The sequence below is a fragment of the Papilio machaon genome, chromosome 7, assembly GCF_912999745.1.
Source record: "Papilio machaon chromosome 7, ilPapMach1.1, whole genome shotgun sequence".
Taxonomy (NCBI): domain Eukaryota; kingdom Metazoa; phylum Arthropoda; class Insecta; order Lepidoptera; family Papilionidae; genus Papilio; species Papilio machaon.
The window spans coordinates 6,401,547-6,419,832 of record NC_059992.1 but is presented as its reverse complement, the minus strand read 5'-3'; positions in this window follow the sequence as shown (position 1 = coordinate 6,419,832).

Below are 18,286 nucleotides of genomic sequence, written 5' to 3'. Positions count from 1 at the left end.
TTTTTTTTTAGATAAAAGTAAACTTGGTATGCTTCTAGGTCTTGTGACTCTTCAGTACCATATAATACAGATGCTGTTTTTGCAAAGTCCGAAAAACGTTTCACGAAAGCTACTAACTTATTTTTGTTTTTCTGAATTGAATACACAACATAAAACAAACAGGTCATACATTTTGGCGTAAAAAAATATGTAAAGCGGTATCGTTAACAACAAAGCTATTTCCAAGCCGCTGGGCCGCGCCGGGAATCGAAGGAATGCGCGAAACTGCCTTGTGATATTTTATCACGGCCTGAAAGAGAACTTAAGGATTCTTCCGTTTGTTCAAACAAACGAGCAACGAATACGGAAAGGAAATCCAAAACTCGCTTTATTTCACGTAGCAATTCAAAGCTTTCGCAAGTAACAAAGGGGATGCAATAGTTGCCTTCAGGTATAACTACGCTATTTCACTTAATTTATTCAAAATTATATTCGCGAGAGGGAAAGCTTTCTAGAGAAACGCTTTGAGCACCGCGCGCCACGCCAGCTATGTTGGTGAACTTTAAAAATTAATCGGCAGTCTTTACTTAAGTTCGCATAAGTGTACTTCTGAAACTAAGTTATTATTTTGTTCTTCACTTCATCATAATTATTAATATCTTAGTCATTAACTTCTATGTCAAAACATGTTTTAAGTTTTTTAAATACGTGCTTTTTATTGCGTTATATTTGTTTATGTAACGTACGTAAATTTATTAGAAACTAAGCATTTCGAACTTATGACATAGTAGAGTTGTAAAATATAATCGTTATGTTTGTGCAAACATTCTAAACTTCCAACACGAGTGACTAAATGCAAATTTGCGTCAGCGCAATGTCATTTGGAAGCCACACGGCCGCTAACTTTATTATAAACAATATTTGTTTAGGCTCTCGTACACTTGTATGGCGATGGGAGCACAGGATTTGCATATTGGTGGCGCAAGCTGTCTTAATTTCGACGTAATGTGTCGCCTGAGGGGGCGGGAGACGGAGCGGGGAAGGGGGATATGATTGCGCCTGTTGTGTCGCCCACATGACACCATTACAATGCAATTTATTGTACCAATCTGCACACAGCGTCAACTAAACTCGAAATTTGTTGCTAATCGAATGTTTGCACGTATGTTATTGATCAAAATTAAATTTAACATAATATGTATATATGTTCTTACGGTGTAGGAAAACAACCTGCACATATTTGAAAAGAAATTTGAAGATATGTGTGAAGTCTACCAATCCGCACTGGGCCAGCGTGGTTGACTATGGTCTACCTCTAACTTACGGTAGGCCCCGAGCCTTTCATTGGAAACGAGGACTTTAGTGAGCTGAAGATGATGAATATGGATGTAAATATAACATAGTTTAGTATATCTAAGAAAATCCCCTTTGGTTTAAAGTGAAGTTTCTTCTTTGAAGAATTGATTTAAGTTGATATGAAAGTTAAGAATCGGGCTAAACAACATAGCTAAAGTTATGTAATGCTTTTATTATTTTATAATCTTTTAAAGTGAATTTAAACACAAAAGTAATTTACAAAATAAGTTAAGCAACAAAATAGGTTTCCATCCTTTTAATTATAGTTCTCTTTTCTAGAGAAGTATTAGTACATGATTATAATTGAACACTATATTTTGCGGCTTTGTGACGGACAGGTGTCGACCCGAGCGCAGAGACGCCGCCTCAGCGTCGAGGCCGTCACCCTGTGTGGTCAGAGGAAATTTTAATTGTTTAATATTAAAATTACAATAAACTTTATCCTTACCTCCCATATTAGTTGTACGGAAATAAGCTGTTTATTTATAGCTGATAGATTTAGAATGAAATCGACTGTAACCAAAAACAGTGCGATTAAATTTCTTTATGTCAGAGGCAGGAAAAGTGATAAAAAATCGTATTGAAGTTGGTAAAATAACTATGCCGATAGATCAAAATATAGAAAATACGTAAACTTTTCGTTTCAAGTTTGGAGCATGGATTAATTACACACTAGAGCTAAAGACTTATCGTTTTACCAAAGAAGACCTCTAAAACAGATTAAAGGATAAAGCAAAGAATGTTGTCTTATTTTTGCGAAAACTATTTGCGCTATTCGAGACCCGGGCGATTCCACAGGCGACTTTGAACAGACTGAGATGCAATAAAAATACCGACCGGGGACAATCAGGTTAAGTGTTGTGTCCACCGTTGAGTGTCCCCAAATAATTTATATTCGAGATTTATATTTCAAGGAACTTACTCGTAGGAATAGCTCGAATAAGTGGCGTAGCTAGAGAGTCAGTTTGCTTACGAATTGAGGATGGCATTTGGGGTTCGGGTCTACATTTCTGTCACATTATAATGTAGCCAAAGATCAGTTTTGAATTTGGAATATTACGATTTTATTTCTTACTTTAGAGTTATATGCTGAAATAGTAATTTAAATGTTCTATTAATTTTCGCATTTAATAACATATTTCCTTTGAGATTTCTTTTAATAAGACTTTTGATTGTTCGTATTTTTAATTTGCTAGATATTTAGAAAAAGTATTATTCTTTTCGAGTAACAAAAAAACTAATTTGGCGCATTGTCTGTGGTTTCAATTAGTGCAAGGATGTCTGTCTGGTGACGACTTAACGTTTTTGTTTCTCGGATAAAAATTTAAAAAAATTGTAGGTAAATATGTAATAGTTAATATTTCCTAAAAATATAAACACCTAGCTGACGCCCGCGGCTCCGTCCGTGCGGAAGTAATAAAAAAAACTTAATTAGAAGCCTGTGTGTTGTTCCAGAATATTTTCTACATCGAGCCCCGATGATAAGTTCTGGAGATACCTTCTAACATTCATCTATCTATACATCTCAAAAATCTTCAAATTCACTTTTTTAATTCCAATTATGACTTCTCACTTTCAAAACATTTTTCTATTGAATACATCTTCTCTAGGCATACTTCACACATTTTTAATGACCGTATCTCTAAGACATTCAGGATTATTTTCACTTAAAGAAGAGCATACTTATTTATGCTCAAACCAGTGCTTGGCGAGTTTAAGTAGGGAGTGGTTATGTACGAGCAGTGTTTGCGCTTGACCGGTTTAACTCTATATCTCGCGGCGCCTCAAAGTAGCGAGAAATTTAATTGAAACGTCTTTGCAGCAGTTTAAATAGACGATGTACAATTAGGAGAAACATCTTTGAATACTCAGAACAGGTCTGGAATGTTTACCGTTTAAGTACTGTACAAGATTTACGAGCATCTTTTTCGATTTGCTCAACACACGTAAACGTTATTTTAACAACTTTACATTTGTTTTTGCAACAAAATGTTTTATATTTATATACACAGTAATCATTCATTAAAATATTGTATGTGAACCCTTTCCATTCTTTAATAAAATAGTAATTTATATAGATGCGCAAACTGTTAAATCATCATGTCAGAATTAAGCACCTAAATTTATTATTTGATAAAGTCTTTGGTTCTCTCATATTTTATTTTGAATTTTTTAAAGTTAAAAAATGTGTTATTATATAGAAATGTAATATTTAGTGAACGTCAATCTCTCTCTAAGTAATAATGATGTTTTCAAAACCGTCCAGGTGTACGTCGCCTTGGGGTCTTTCGGAAGGATCGAAATGTTTTATTTATAGACGCTAGATGTCTCCATCGCGGCGACAGCGACGTAGGTATTGTCATTACAATACTTACGGGCTCTTTACTTCAGAATTTACTCAGGCGACAATGAAATTGTAGCTTTTATATTATTTATTTCACTTTCATTTCATGTGTTTTAAGATATATGAGTATATACAGGTGTTACAACAGTGAAAACCCACAGTAATATCGAGCTTATTATATTAATGCACCAGGGTTCAAGGAGGTGGGCCGGGAAGGGGGGTGACGGCGCTAATTGGAAATACATGAGAATTTGCATTTTACTTTGTCTCCCGAACTCCCGCCGGAGTGACGTCTGGACGAATATTCCTTTGTCGATGTCTGCCTTATTATGTACACGAAGATATATTTAAGATTGAGAACAATTTACGAAAAATAAAAAAGTAAAAAAAATATTTTTTACCGGAAAAAATTTTTTTTTTTTCATACAGTGCACATTTTCATTTCACAATGCATTCATCAAATATGTACTAAATTTGATGCATATGTTTGTGTATTCTGAAAACTTTAAATATATCAAGTTATACTACTTTTTATGTTAAAAATATATTATTTATCTGACAGAAATTTACCGTATTCCAAGTATCGAAATAAATATGATCAATGGAATGGAATTTAAGAGAAAATCGTTTAATTTTTTTTCTTTAATAAGCGTTTCATTTGAATAAAAGGTTTCAGATCAAAGTTTTAATTTTATGTAGGAGGTGATTTTAATGGACATGTTGGGAGAACGAATACAGGGTATGAGAGAGTGCACGGAGGCTGGGGGTTTGGGATAAGAAACAATGAGGGAGAGTATTTACTAGATGCAGCTATTGCATATGATTTGGCAATTACAAATACATTTTTTCAAAAGAAAGATCAACATTTGATAACCTATAAAAGTGGCGGTAAAGCAACCCAATTAGATTATATCCTTACCAGAAGGGACAAATTAAACAGTGTCAAAAACTGCAAAATTATACCGGGAGAAAATTTAACAAGTCAGCACCGACTTTTAATAGCGGAATTCAAAATTAAAATAAAATCAACCAAGCACAAACCTAAAACCCCCAGTAAAATAAAATGGAGTATGCTAGAAAGGCATGAATGTGCAAAAGATTTTTGTAAGCAAGTAGTGGATAAAATGATAGAAATGAATGATATGAGTGGGATGACAGTAAATGATAGTTGGAATGAAATGGCCAGTTGTGTTAGGAATGTGGCAAAAAGTATACTGGGAGAGACAAAAGGTAAAGGGAAAATTGATAGAGAAACTTGGTGGTGGAGTGCAAATGTGCGTGAGGCTTTGAGTGAAAAGAAGAGAGCATTTAAAGAGTGGCAGGGTGTGGATGATAATGATAAGGATTTGAAAGAGAATAAAAGGCAGTTATATAAGGAGTGTAAGCGATTTACTAAGAAAGCCATCGCAACTGCTAAGGCACAGGCACAAGATAAATTATATGAATCCCTGAACAGCCCGCCGGGACAAAAACGCCTGTTCCGTATAGCAAGAGAGAGAGAAAGGAATGCAAGAGATGTAAACCACATCAAGTGTATTAAAGACGATGAAGGAAATGTATTGACGGATGATAATGATATTAAACAGCGTTGGAAGGATTATTTTGAAAAATTGATGAACGAAGAGAATATTTGGAGTGGAGTGTTGGAAAAAGTGCCGGTTAATATTGGTATGGTGAAAGAGATTAGCGTGGATGAAGTAAAGAAAGCTGTGCAAGGTATGAAGAACGGAAAAGCAGTTGGGCCGGATGGAATACCAGTGGAAGTATGGAAGCTCCTAAAGGCGGACGGATTGGTGTGGCTGACTCTATTCTTCAACAAGTTGTTACAGGAAGAGGTGATTCCAGATGAGTGGTGTAGAAGTTCGCTGGTGCCAATTTTTAAAAACAAGGGTGATGTACAAATCTGTAACAACTATAGAGGAATAAAGCTCATGTCACACAGTATGAAAGCTTGGGAGAGAGTGGTGGACGGAAGAATAAGAGAGGAGAGTGAGGTAACTCGGAACCAATTTGGGTTTACCCCAGGACGGGGGACTACGGATGCCATTTTTGCTATTCGCCAACTTTGCGAGAAATATAGGCGTGTGCATAAAAACCTGCACATGGTGTTTGTAGACCTCGAAAAAGCATACGATAGGGTTCCGAGGAAGGTTTTGTGGTGGGCTTTGAAAGTGAAAGGAGTGCCTGGGAAATACCTGCAGCTTATTCGTGCTATGTATTGTCGAGCCAATACACACATCCAGTCCGCTGTTGGCGATAGTGACAGGTTTGGTGTCTCGGTAGGCCTACACCAGGGCTCGGCTTTAAGTCCGTATCTCTTCCTCCTGGTAATGGATGCGCTAACATCAGACATACAGGAGGAAGCACCCTGGTGTATGCTTTATGCTGATGACATCGTGCTTGTCGGGGAGGATGAATGCGAGGTGCAGAGCAGGTTGGAAAAATGGCGAGATAAATTGGAGAGAGCTGGTCTTAAAATCAGCAGAACCAAAACTGAACATTTGTTCTGCGATTTTGGTGGTCCGACCAGCTTTTCTCCAATCGCTTTAAATGGTGTTGACCTACCAACCTGCTCCGATTTTAAGTACCTCGGTTCACTCGTCCAATACGATGGTGGTGTTGACCGGGATGTGAAAAGCCGAATAAATGCAGGTTGGATGAAATGGCGACAGGTCACCGGTGTGACTTGTGATCCAAGAATGCCACCCAAGCTTAAGGGACAGATCTACAAGTCAATCGTAAGACCTGTCTTATTGTACGGATCTGAATGTTGGGCCACCAAGGTTTCGGATGAAAGAAGATTGCATGTAGCTGAGATGCGTATGCTAAGATGGATGTGTGGTGTGACAAGAAAAGATAAAGTTAAGAATGTGCATATCAGAGGAAGTTTGAAAGTAGCGCCAGTTATCGAAAAATTGAGGAGCAGAAGGTTAGCGTGGTTTGGACATGTTATGCGGAGGGATGATAATCATATAAACAAAAAAGTAATGAGATTGAATGTGGATGGCTATAAAGGTAGAGGAAGACCAAAGAAAGTATGGATGGATTGTGTGAAAGAGGATATGCGTAAGAAGGGGGTAAATTCAGATATGACGGCTGATAGAGATGTATGGAGGAGTAGTACATACTGTGCCGACCCTCCATAGGGATAAGGGCAGGTTGATGATGATGATGATGAAGCGAACAGAATATCAATACATATAAAAAGAAAACACTTATTTTAGACGAGTTTTTAAAAAACAGTATTAACTTCTTAACTTCAAAGTTTTGATATTTTTTATTTTTCAATTTAAAGCCAAGTCTTCAAAATAAAAGCTTTTCAACGAAAAAAAAAAAATGTTAATTTCTTGTACTTTTAAAAGACTAAAGCAATTAGCACGCTAGATTTTTTTTGATTTTTCATACTCAAAATATATAATACTAGGTGTCGCCCCGACTCCGTCCGCGCGGAATTAAAAAACATAATATGAGTTCTTCCAGACTATATTCTACATATGTGTCAAATTTCATCAAGATCCGTTGAGCCGTTCCGGAGCTACATTGTAACAAACATCCATCCATCCATCCATCTAAACTGTCACATTTATATTATTTGTAAGATTGTTTTTTTTATATTTTACTAGCCATCGCCCGCGATTCCGTCAGCGTTGAAATAAAAAATAATTTACTAGTACCTATGTGTTGTTCTAGGCTATTTTCGACAACTTTACCAAATTCTATGGAGATCCATGCAGCTGTTCTAGAGATATCTTCTAACAAACATCCATCAAAATATTCGCATTTATAATATTAGAAAGAAGTAAGATTGTCGAATGTGATGCCTAGATCAAATTAATTTTTATTTAGGTTTATACTTAAATGCACATTTAGTTAAATTTTATCTACTTAAATGTATTGACGTAGACAAGTTCTCAGGGGAGTCTGGCAATCAGTGCGCACTCACGGCTCGTTCCAAACCCATTAAGGATAAATTAAAGCAAATCACAATTCTCGTAAGCAAATATAAGAGCCGTATCACCTGTCTAAATCCGCTGCATAAATAAAAAGTTCTTACTAATTTTAGTTTAGAAATAATATTTGGAACATATGAAATCCATTTAGGTCCCAAATGTAATTACTATTCGGTCCAATTTCGATCTGTCGTGAAAATTCAATTATGGTTTACCTTTTGAAAATATAAATTGTTTAAGCGAAGTTTCATTTTGTATTTATAAGTGCAAATTAATGTCTTAATAGGATTAAGAAATTAATTTGCACTAATTAGTAGAATTTAGCGTAACCCTTTAATTATCGAATGGATTTTTTTTTCTGTATTATACCGAATAATATAATTCTATATCTTATTTTACAAACGATACTCGTAATTCATTATGCGTACTACCATTGGAAATCAAAAAGAAAAGTTCACTGTGTCAGTTTTTGGTTTACAAGAAACGCTTTAACACATTTTTTCATCTATCCAACACGTTTCCGGACAGCGAAAATTAAGGGACTTTATAATACGGTATATTAGCCACGCTGCAGTAAGCTGTGCTTGCAGTAAATGACGTCATTAACTTCTACGCGACTGTCGGACGTGTGTCATTTATCTTGGCGACGCGTGCATTCCCTAAACGCGAGCTTAATATTCAATTTTTTACCTAATTGTGTTCATATTGCGCTCCCTGGGAGATTAATGGAGTGGGCTCCCTACACCCTTACGCTAAAAAATTGCGTCAAAGGGTCTCCGTATCATAGAGTCGTTAGTAACACAAAAACCATCACTCATACATAAAATAAATCTGTTTTAAATCGAACGTGACAAAAGTGCCTGTTTTGATTTCGTTCAGTATAACGATATGTTTATTTTTCACAAAAATTGATTCAACTTTATGAATGATGTAGAAAGTGTTCATATATTCGTAGGCGTAGGTGTATATCTTCTAATATATAAAATTCTCGTGTCACAGTACCCGTACTCCTCCGAAACGGCTTGACCGATTCTCATGAAATTTTGTGAGCATATTCAGTAGTTCTTAGAATCGGCCAACATTTATTTTTCTTTTTTTTTAACTGCGCGCGGACGGAGTCGCGGGCGACAGCTAGTTTTTTATGTAAAACAAATGTGTTACATTTATGACTGATAAACTACTTAGGTTTACCTGAAATTACTGAAATAAAGAGTTTTATATTGCGGTTTTTCGAATTGTCTATATTCTATTATAGGGATATCAGAAAAGCTAACTTTATTACTTTCCTGACTTGAGTATGCTAAATCCAAAGTTAGACGTGTATTGATTCGTTATAATATGCAAGTAATACAATAAATATAAATATTAAATTAATGCTCTAACTTCTAATATTCAATTACAGACCTGAACTTAGGCTGAAAGTTAATTAAATCGTTTAATAAAATTATAATTTTCAAGCTTGAGTTGAAATCTCTAAAGTAATTTAAATGTATAATACATTTTAATCCCTATCTCGTTCGTTGAATGTGAAGTGTAGTTTTAATAAAATTAAAAAGTAATATTATTGAAATATTTTAATAAGCGCCCGAATAATAAATATAATGTAACTTATGATCTTACGTTTTACTAATATTATAAATGCGAATGTTTGGATTGAAGGATGTTTGTTTGATGGTATTTCCGGAACGGCTCAACGGGTCTTGATGAAATTTGGCATAGATGTAGAGCCTGGAAGAACGCATAGACTACTAATAAAGATTTTTTAATTCCGCGCGGATGCAGTCGCGGGCGAGTGCTAGTTAATAATAATAGTAATTAATGTATTATCTTTGTCATTATTAATTTACTCTAAACTACATAGACTTCGTAAACATAATCTATAGCGTATGGCAACATTCAAATTGCAACAATTTCATAGCTTTTGATCCATCAAAAAAACAAATACCACAGCAAGTAATAAACGAAAAGGAAGCTATGCAGCTGTAGTAGCGAAATGTATTTTAAATTCGGTGGCCGACGCATCCTCTAAATATATGTAGTTTGATTAATTTTTAATTTATCAATAAGTTCTATTTACACTTATTAAGGCTTAATTATTGTTATGGAACTCCCATCATAATTCATTATAATCAATTTTCATACCCATTCATACAAATAGCATTGTGTTCGTTCATAATTAAACCATTTAAAATATAAATGTCTGTAATAAAATTTACGATATAACGCCCTTAAAGTTATGAACGTGCTCGGCTCGATATTAAGTCTGAGTAACGCATGCAATTAAAGTTAGAAGTTCAATTAGATCCTCTAGCGAGATCGCCACCGCAATCAATCAGGCGGCCGGCCGAGCTGCACGGGGCCCGTCGGCCTGGGACCTGCCTCATAATAGATGAGTCTTCACACGAGAATTTACACTTACATATGATACGTTTGAATAATGTAAGTACTTGGCTACCAGTATTACTTATAACTATTATACTCATTTGAGTTGTAAATATTATATGTATTTTTGACTTAACATTTATACTTAACTAGCTTTCACCCGCGACTCCGTCCGCGCGGAATAAAAAAAAAATGCACACAAGATAAAAAAGTTCCTATGTCCGTCTCCTAGTTCTAAGCGACCTCCCCATCAATTTTCAGTAAAATCGATACAGCCGTTCTTGAGTTATAAATAGTGTAACTAACACGACTTTCTTTTATATATATAATATAGATATAGATGTTATAGAGTTATAGACTAAAGATTTGATTATTTGTTTGTTCAATTGAAAAGACTCCGAAATCACTAAACCGATTTGGAAAATTCTTGCAGTGTTGGGAAGCGACACTACCCCAGGGTTACATAGGCTATATTTATTTCTAGATTTTTTCTATTCTGCGCGGAAGAAATCGCGGGTAACTGCTACTTAAGTATAAAAATCATTACTGTATAATGAAAAAAAAAATCGTAGTGTTGTCTTAAAAATATATATATATTTAAATATGTATGAACAATTACTGTTAACGTACCTTTTCAAGCACTTTTTTTTATTTAGCAGAAAAATAAATAGCGCAAGCCAAATTTGTTAAAAGCTTTTAGCAACTTCTTGTGTTAACTTGTTAAATCAATGCAAAATTACGAACAAACCTAATTTGCCGTGTGAAGTAATTTTCATTGTATTTTAAGACAAAACTTGTTTGAAGATGACGTCGACCTTTTCTTGATTGGATTATGATTTTTTAACAAAACTTTGTATATGACCATAATTATTTTTAATAATGTTAAAGTTAAAACAAAAGAATATCAATAAAAAATATGAAATAAAACAATACATTATCGTATTCTTGTACGATTATTTCGTATCCACGGTAAGAAAGAGAACGTACTGGAATCTTCACAAGCAGCGATCGTAATAATCTAAACATTTAATAGCATTAATGAATTAACACGCATGGCCGATTTAGAATTCGGCAGCCGACGGTGCGCCGGCGAGATACGCAGCTTATAATAAAACAATATTAATTATCAACGGACGCTCCACTGATTCCTTTGTTCTGCCGCGGACGCCGTCGGTTTAATAACACAGGAATGCGTACATTAAACCTAAGGAATTTCACGGCACTTTTGTTTAAATAATAAATTGAATTTCTATAAGAACAGCTTCAGAGAATATCACGAATGATTATAAAAATATTTTTCTTTTCAATGCCCATCGTTTTTATTATTTAAATTATTTTATAACAGACCTAAGTAGCAATTTTGATATGATAGTCTAGTATTTAAGAACATTTGTTCAACCAGAACATTAGGCTCATAAACACAAACAACTTCTTAGTTTCATTTCCAAAACCATGCGAAAAAGTTTCTTTGATAGAGAGTTTACAAAAAAAAACGTTGAATATTTTTGTTTGAAAAAAAAAAATTAAAGAAATCAAATTCTTGTCTTGCATATTAGGTGTATGGCCGGACTGTAAATGTAATAATCAACCAAACAGATAAATGTTGGTCTAAAAATATAAGGAGGTACCTGTACTAAAACAAAGTGTAATCGAATTAGTCAATTTAATACCGACAGTCGCCAACAACAACATCGGTTGATTAAATGTAGGCAGCGCATCTGCAATTGAATCAGTTGGAGGCTTGCTCGTTTGTCACATTATAATATTTTAAAAATCTTTTTTTCTTAACGGGAATGAGAGGGATGACATGATGTTTTTAAAGGTTATTCATCAGCGAAAAGTCTCCGCTATATAGACTTGGGATAGTTCGAGATTAAACCACGATCGAAACAATCGATGTATTTGATACAGAACGTGTCCAAGACTTTATCTATCGGATTAGACGGGAGACAAATCCGGGACATTTCATAACAAATCAATGTCTTTACAACCATTATTTGCTATAAATAACCTAATAAGATTTAAATGTGTTTGTTTTTTCGAAAGTTTTTCTAATCTAATATATAAAATTCTCGTGTCACAGTTTTCGTTGCCATACTCCTCCGAAACGGCTTGACCGATTCTCATGAAATTTTGTGAGCATATTCAGTAGGTCTGAGAATCGGCCAACATCTATTTTTATTTTTTTTAACTGCGCGCGGTCGGAGTAGCGGGCGACAGCTAGTAATATATAAAAACAATCTATAAGCTTTGATATAATTAATTGGTGCGGATACAAATAAAATGTTATTGATTTAGTTAAATCGTGACGAATGTTGTTAAGACGAAAAAGTCAATTTCTGATTATAGATTAAAGAATTCGCTACAAAAGATTTCATTTAAAGTTCTGCAATTTCTTTTTAAATCTGACACAAACATAACAGTCTCGGCATTATAAAATTGAATGGAATCCATTTAAAATGTCTTCAATAATTTCTAATATTAACTTCGAAACGATGAGCACATTAAACTTTATTAAGAAACTTCAAATGTGAAAAGAATATAAAAAAAAAAACTCAATTTGTTTCCCCTCGAGTTGTCAGCTAACAAGGCGGAGTCGAATCAGTTCGTTAATAAATTCAAATTTATTCGTTGATCAGCCGCCCGTCTCGCTCCTAACGCATTTAAAAAGTGATTAGAACTTAAATTGACACAATATGAACTTTTTGTCCCTGTAATCAAAAACGTGATTATTCAATTTGCAACCAAATATCAATTTACAGGCTGCATAATTATTTCATTTAATCGTTTAAACTTCATTGTATTCAAACAAATGCTGTCTACGTACATAAAACCAGCAGTATAATGCTTAGTTACGAATTTGTTGAATTAATGAACTAATTGAAGCAAAAAGGTACCACTTGTCGATTGCAATATTATTTCTTCTGGCTAGTTATAATGATTAAATCGAGCAGGCTGATGTCCTCATCAAATTCTCCTCGTTCTTTCAGTAATTTTCATCAAATAATTTTAAATATTTTTTTTTCAAAAAGCCTATTTCTTTCTCAAAGGTTGGCAACACATCTGCAATTCTTCTAGTGTTGCTATGTCCATGGGAGACGATGATCACGTCGGTGTTACCGACGCTCTTTTGCTCCTTCTTATAAATAAATCTCCTTTTTGCTTACCACGAGATTAGTTAAGGCAATTGCGTTGGTAGTGCACTTACATCTGCGTATTAACATAAGTTTCAGTGAAATATGTGTTCAACGATCGTAAATTGTTGCTTCGTGTGTGTTTATTTTAATGCAATAATCTCTAACATGCCACGTTTGAAGAAAATAAGCTTGATATTTGCATTATAAACTAACTTAAGATGCTCGAAGCAAACGAACGTAAGAACACTTTCATTTCTTTTATAAATTATTAAAGTGCGCCAAGCCTTTTACTCCACATATAATAAAAGCCGGGGCCCGCCGCGTTCGCCGCCGCCAACGCGAATTTCGCATTATTTACACTGGGAATCAAGATTAAATTTACATTGTTGCTTTTACAGCGTAGGTTCAGAATAACGTCTATTATGGTAAGGTATTCATGAAAGCAAATGTTTAGTCCCGGAGGGCGCGAGTGCGGACCTCTAGGAGGAAACGCGGAATCGGCCGCGCGAACCAACTTATGATAATTACTTACCGGAATAATCCGCCCAGAGCAATAAATGCACTAGACGCGAGACAGCTTGCTCGTTTTATTTTATGGAATTTTAATTAACTCGCTGATAACTATGTGGATGTTTATGAAATCATATGTATATTATAATGTCTTGAGACAACATATTATGTATGTTATGGCATAAGAGCTTAAGGGCATTGAACTTGAACGCGATTCTTACCTTCCCTATTATTGTATGAATTTGTACAATATTTTTAGTTGACATCTGATTTACTTCTTGGTGAATAACAAAATTTAAGTGACTAATTTTAGATGTCTATGATTGCTTTGGTCGGTTCTGTTACCTTCTGTATCTTAGAAGAAAAATTCTTTTAAACATGCCTTCTAAAATAAATTGAATAGTCCGTGACATGGCAGTCTCCTATAACCGCCAGTATTCGAGGATGTCGTGACTATACTAGAGTAAATACGTATTTATCGGGCGACGTCGGCGAGGCGGAGTAACCGCGACGGATTCCTGCCTTGCGGCAAATTCTTGGTGACCTATGGTCGGCTATTTTAATTTAAAAGCGTATGCCTTTATGTCGTCTTTTTCGTATATTATTTTCTATTGATATAAACTTAGGATTTAAATATTTTTAATAATATTTAAGTTCTTTTTATTATTTTTTTAAGTAGTTGGCCACAACTTCGTCTGTACATGTTTATTGAAATAAGCCGCATCGCATATAAAAACTCTCGCAATATCAACAACCTTGTAACAAATGTCTGTTAAAAATAATTTCAGACAGACTAATTCTAGACAAATCGTCTAGTTGTTTTAGACATTACGATGCTGAAATTTACAAATCGCCGAAGTACCTCACTTAGGTCATAAGTCCTCGTGACAAGATTTCCTTAATTTCGACCGTTCGAGCGGAGATGAGGGACTCGTTGACGGCGTTAATTAACAAGCGGCGGATTTTATGTTGTCGACTTGAGCACGCGTCAACCGAAAGTGTCAAATGCACTCTCACGACACTCGCCTACAGCTAGCCCGGCCCACAGCGACAGTCAACAGTGCCTTTTGCTCCGTTTGCTTCACTCGCTCTCATCCTCTTTGTAACAACCCATTAAATAGAACTCCTCGGCTAGAATGCCTGATGAAATTTTGTGACAAAAATTAAACAATAAGAATTATAATTTAATGTCATATGTAATTTATGAAAACATGTCATGTATGTTATTTTAAGGAGAGAGTTAAAAAACTTGTCAATAACTAATGTCTGAAGTGGCGACGAATTTATGACAAAAATTGCAATTTCCCTAAAGGTTATTATGACTGCGAAGTTTCCGCAAGTTTAGTTAGCTGCGAGTTTCAAGTTACCCGATGCTCTAACGTTATAATAAATTCTCCTTTGTTGCATTTCTAAAGGTGTAGTCATAAAACTTGTTCTGTTTTAAATCGCTTCTCGATTCACTGATTTCAAATTTCATTGCTGGTTATGATGGCGTAAGAAAAATCGACGTTATATTAAAGTAATAAAAAGATCTGAGATTTTTTTTTTCAGTTAGAGTTCAAAATATTCCCAGTTTATAATAAATGTTTAAATGACATAGAAATTTAGGATATTCAATACTTCAATCATATATTGGCTTCACCTGAAATATGCTTAAGTCTTCGATTTATGAGTATCAATAGAATGATAACAAGAACAACTGTTATACATAATTTTATAGGCGTACTGTGAATTGTATTTATATCCTGTATTTCATGTAGAGGGAAAATATTCTACGTAGCACCTGTTTACAAACTCGGAAGTAATTTTTGTAAAAACAAATTTATACAATGTGAAAATCGTTTGAAAACATCCGACTAGATATTGTAAGCGATCCGCCGTTACAATTTTAATCAGCCGGCGGCGATTATGCAAATGTATTGCGAATTTACGGATTTACCTTCATTCAAATTAGGCTTAGCGCCGACTACCGACTGACAACACTGTTATTTATAGGTTAAACAGTGCCAAAGCCGCTCGGATTTGCTCAATCGTAGTTAGAATAACAATTATACACGTTTAAAGACCTAGTTTTACGTACTATAAGAATATGTTACTCGGGTTTTAAACATAAATGTATAGAAAGAGCGATAAAAATAGTTAACTAAATTTTTAAAACAGTTAATACAGAAGACTGATTGATCTGTTAACTGATGAATTTTACGAGTAAATTCAAAAACTATTATACCGTAAGTACCTACTTTACTAGTGTTAGTGGTGATATACAAATTTTATTTAGTAAAATATACAAAGATCCTATTTATAGGATGGATAAACAAAACAGGATTACCCTCTCGTGTATATATAATTGAATCGAATTATACGAAGCAAACTAATTAATATCGTGCACCCCCACCGACCGCATCCACAGACAGAGGTCTAAGACGGACCAATTATTCTTGAGAATGAGCGGAATAAGTCAGTTTCGGTCAGCTCTGTTGACCACCGTGTCTAGTACTTAACGAGGGTTATTCATTTAAGTTCATACGACCACATTGTTAGTGAATGAATGACTTTTGATAGTTACTAAACAATTTATGGGTGAATATCTCCTAAAATTATTTTCACATACATGCATACTTCGCTTATTTTATACTGAGAGATGTCTTTAATCTGCATTTTTAAAATTACTTAAAGTCATCATACTCAAATTACATCAGCACACATTACATACATATCTTTTACGCATGGACGGCTATTTATTTTGGAAACAATTTTAGAGAGCTAACAAAAACGAAGATAAAAAATAATTCCTTCTATGAGTATAGACTACAAAAAACATGAGAATACAAAGGGCATTTATTTTGAATACAGCAAAAGTAAAAGCAGTCCTTTAGCATCTGCACTGCATCGATTTTAAATCGTTAATGGAATTCAAATCGAGTTAGTTACTCGCAGCTTTGGATATTTACTCCTGTCAGCGAGTGAACGTGCGGTATTTACGAGAAACAGCGCCGTAAAAGATTCGCCCGTCTCAAAGCGTCGCTGTAATGCAATCGAGTGTTATTCGCTAGGAAATTGAACCATAATCATTGACGGCTAAAGCGACTCCGTTCACCAAATCCTGTGCGATAAAACGCTAAATAAAAACACTTCTATATCGACACGGATTTGCTCCGATATTGAATTTGAAACCTCTTTCATGATACTGTTATGGCATTCGATGAATTTTGTCAAGCGTCTCCGATATTAAATTAATATTCCTTTGCTTTTTCACATTCGATGCAGGGTATGCATTAAATGGTGCATTTGTTTTCATTTCAGATTTTAATTAAATCTGATTTAAATATAATCTTACAAGTGTTGTTATTTAAAGATAGTGTTTGAAATATTTTGATATTTATAAAAAAAACAATCATTTTTTTTTAATTTCAATGTCGTTACGAATGTTAGCATAATCCCATAAAATATCAGTGCATCGTCTGGGAACTTGCATAGTGATTTATTTATTTTGACGCAGACTTTCTAACAGATTCGATGATTTTTTTTGCCTATTTACAAAATGTTATACGGTTGTTACATAAGTCGATACGGCGCGAACTGTTGCCAATTTGGCTAAGCTAAAAGCCCTACTACCAATGACATGGCGTATCGCCAAGTGGAGGCTGTAATCCTCAGAATTCCTTGCGCCCCTAAATTCTCATTTTAATGACATTTTTGGACTATAACGTCGAATATTAGCAAATCTTTAGTCATATTTAAAATACATTTACAGTGACGAACGGTAACGCTCAAGGTTACCCACATTGTCATGCAGTAAATCAACGACTAGAACAATGCAGTACACGAATTTATCGATCCCAAAACTAAAAAAGTACGGTCGCACAAAATACTGGGTAATGATGAATGATAAAAAATTTAAAGTTAGGTATCAACATCATCATCATCAACTTGCCCTTATCCCTATGGAGGGTCGGCACAGTATGTACTACTCCTCCATACATCTCTATCAGCCGTCATATCTGAATTTGTTAGGTATAAGGGAGTAAAATATCATCTCAAAAAATGACTCACACACTCTCAAAATCTCTTCAGCTTTCAGGTTCCAGGTTCATATTATCACTTACTTAAAAAAGCATTACTTGTGCATTTATTTTTGAAAAGCAAGAATTCTCTTCATTTAAAAATTATATTTCAACATCACCGCGCCATATTATTTGAATAATTTAGCAATTCAAATAACGTTCATTGTCTACGTGATGGCCTGAAAAGGCTTAATCGCTGTTGATTTTTAGTAATCCGCAATCAGAGCGCCTTTATTTGGAGCTAAGGTGGAGGTTCTTAAAGTAATTTCGTGTCGAGTGTGAGTAAACAGCCTGAAAACGAGTGGAGTGGTTGAATGTTAATTAGACGACAGCATAAAAGACCTCGGCGACTGCCTCTTGAATCCTTAATCGCGGCAACCCTTCCCCGGCGTATCACCCGGCTTTTTGTAACGGCCCTGAAGACGGTGTGACTAATTAGGAGAGAATTCTCGAGCTTTATCTTATCTACGACCTTTTATTGTTTCATTTCGCTGTAGCTTGTTTAAAAGAAACTCATAGTGTTTTATTTTTTAGCAATATTAACATTTTGATTACGTATTCAGA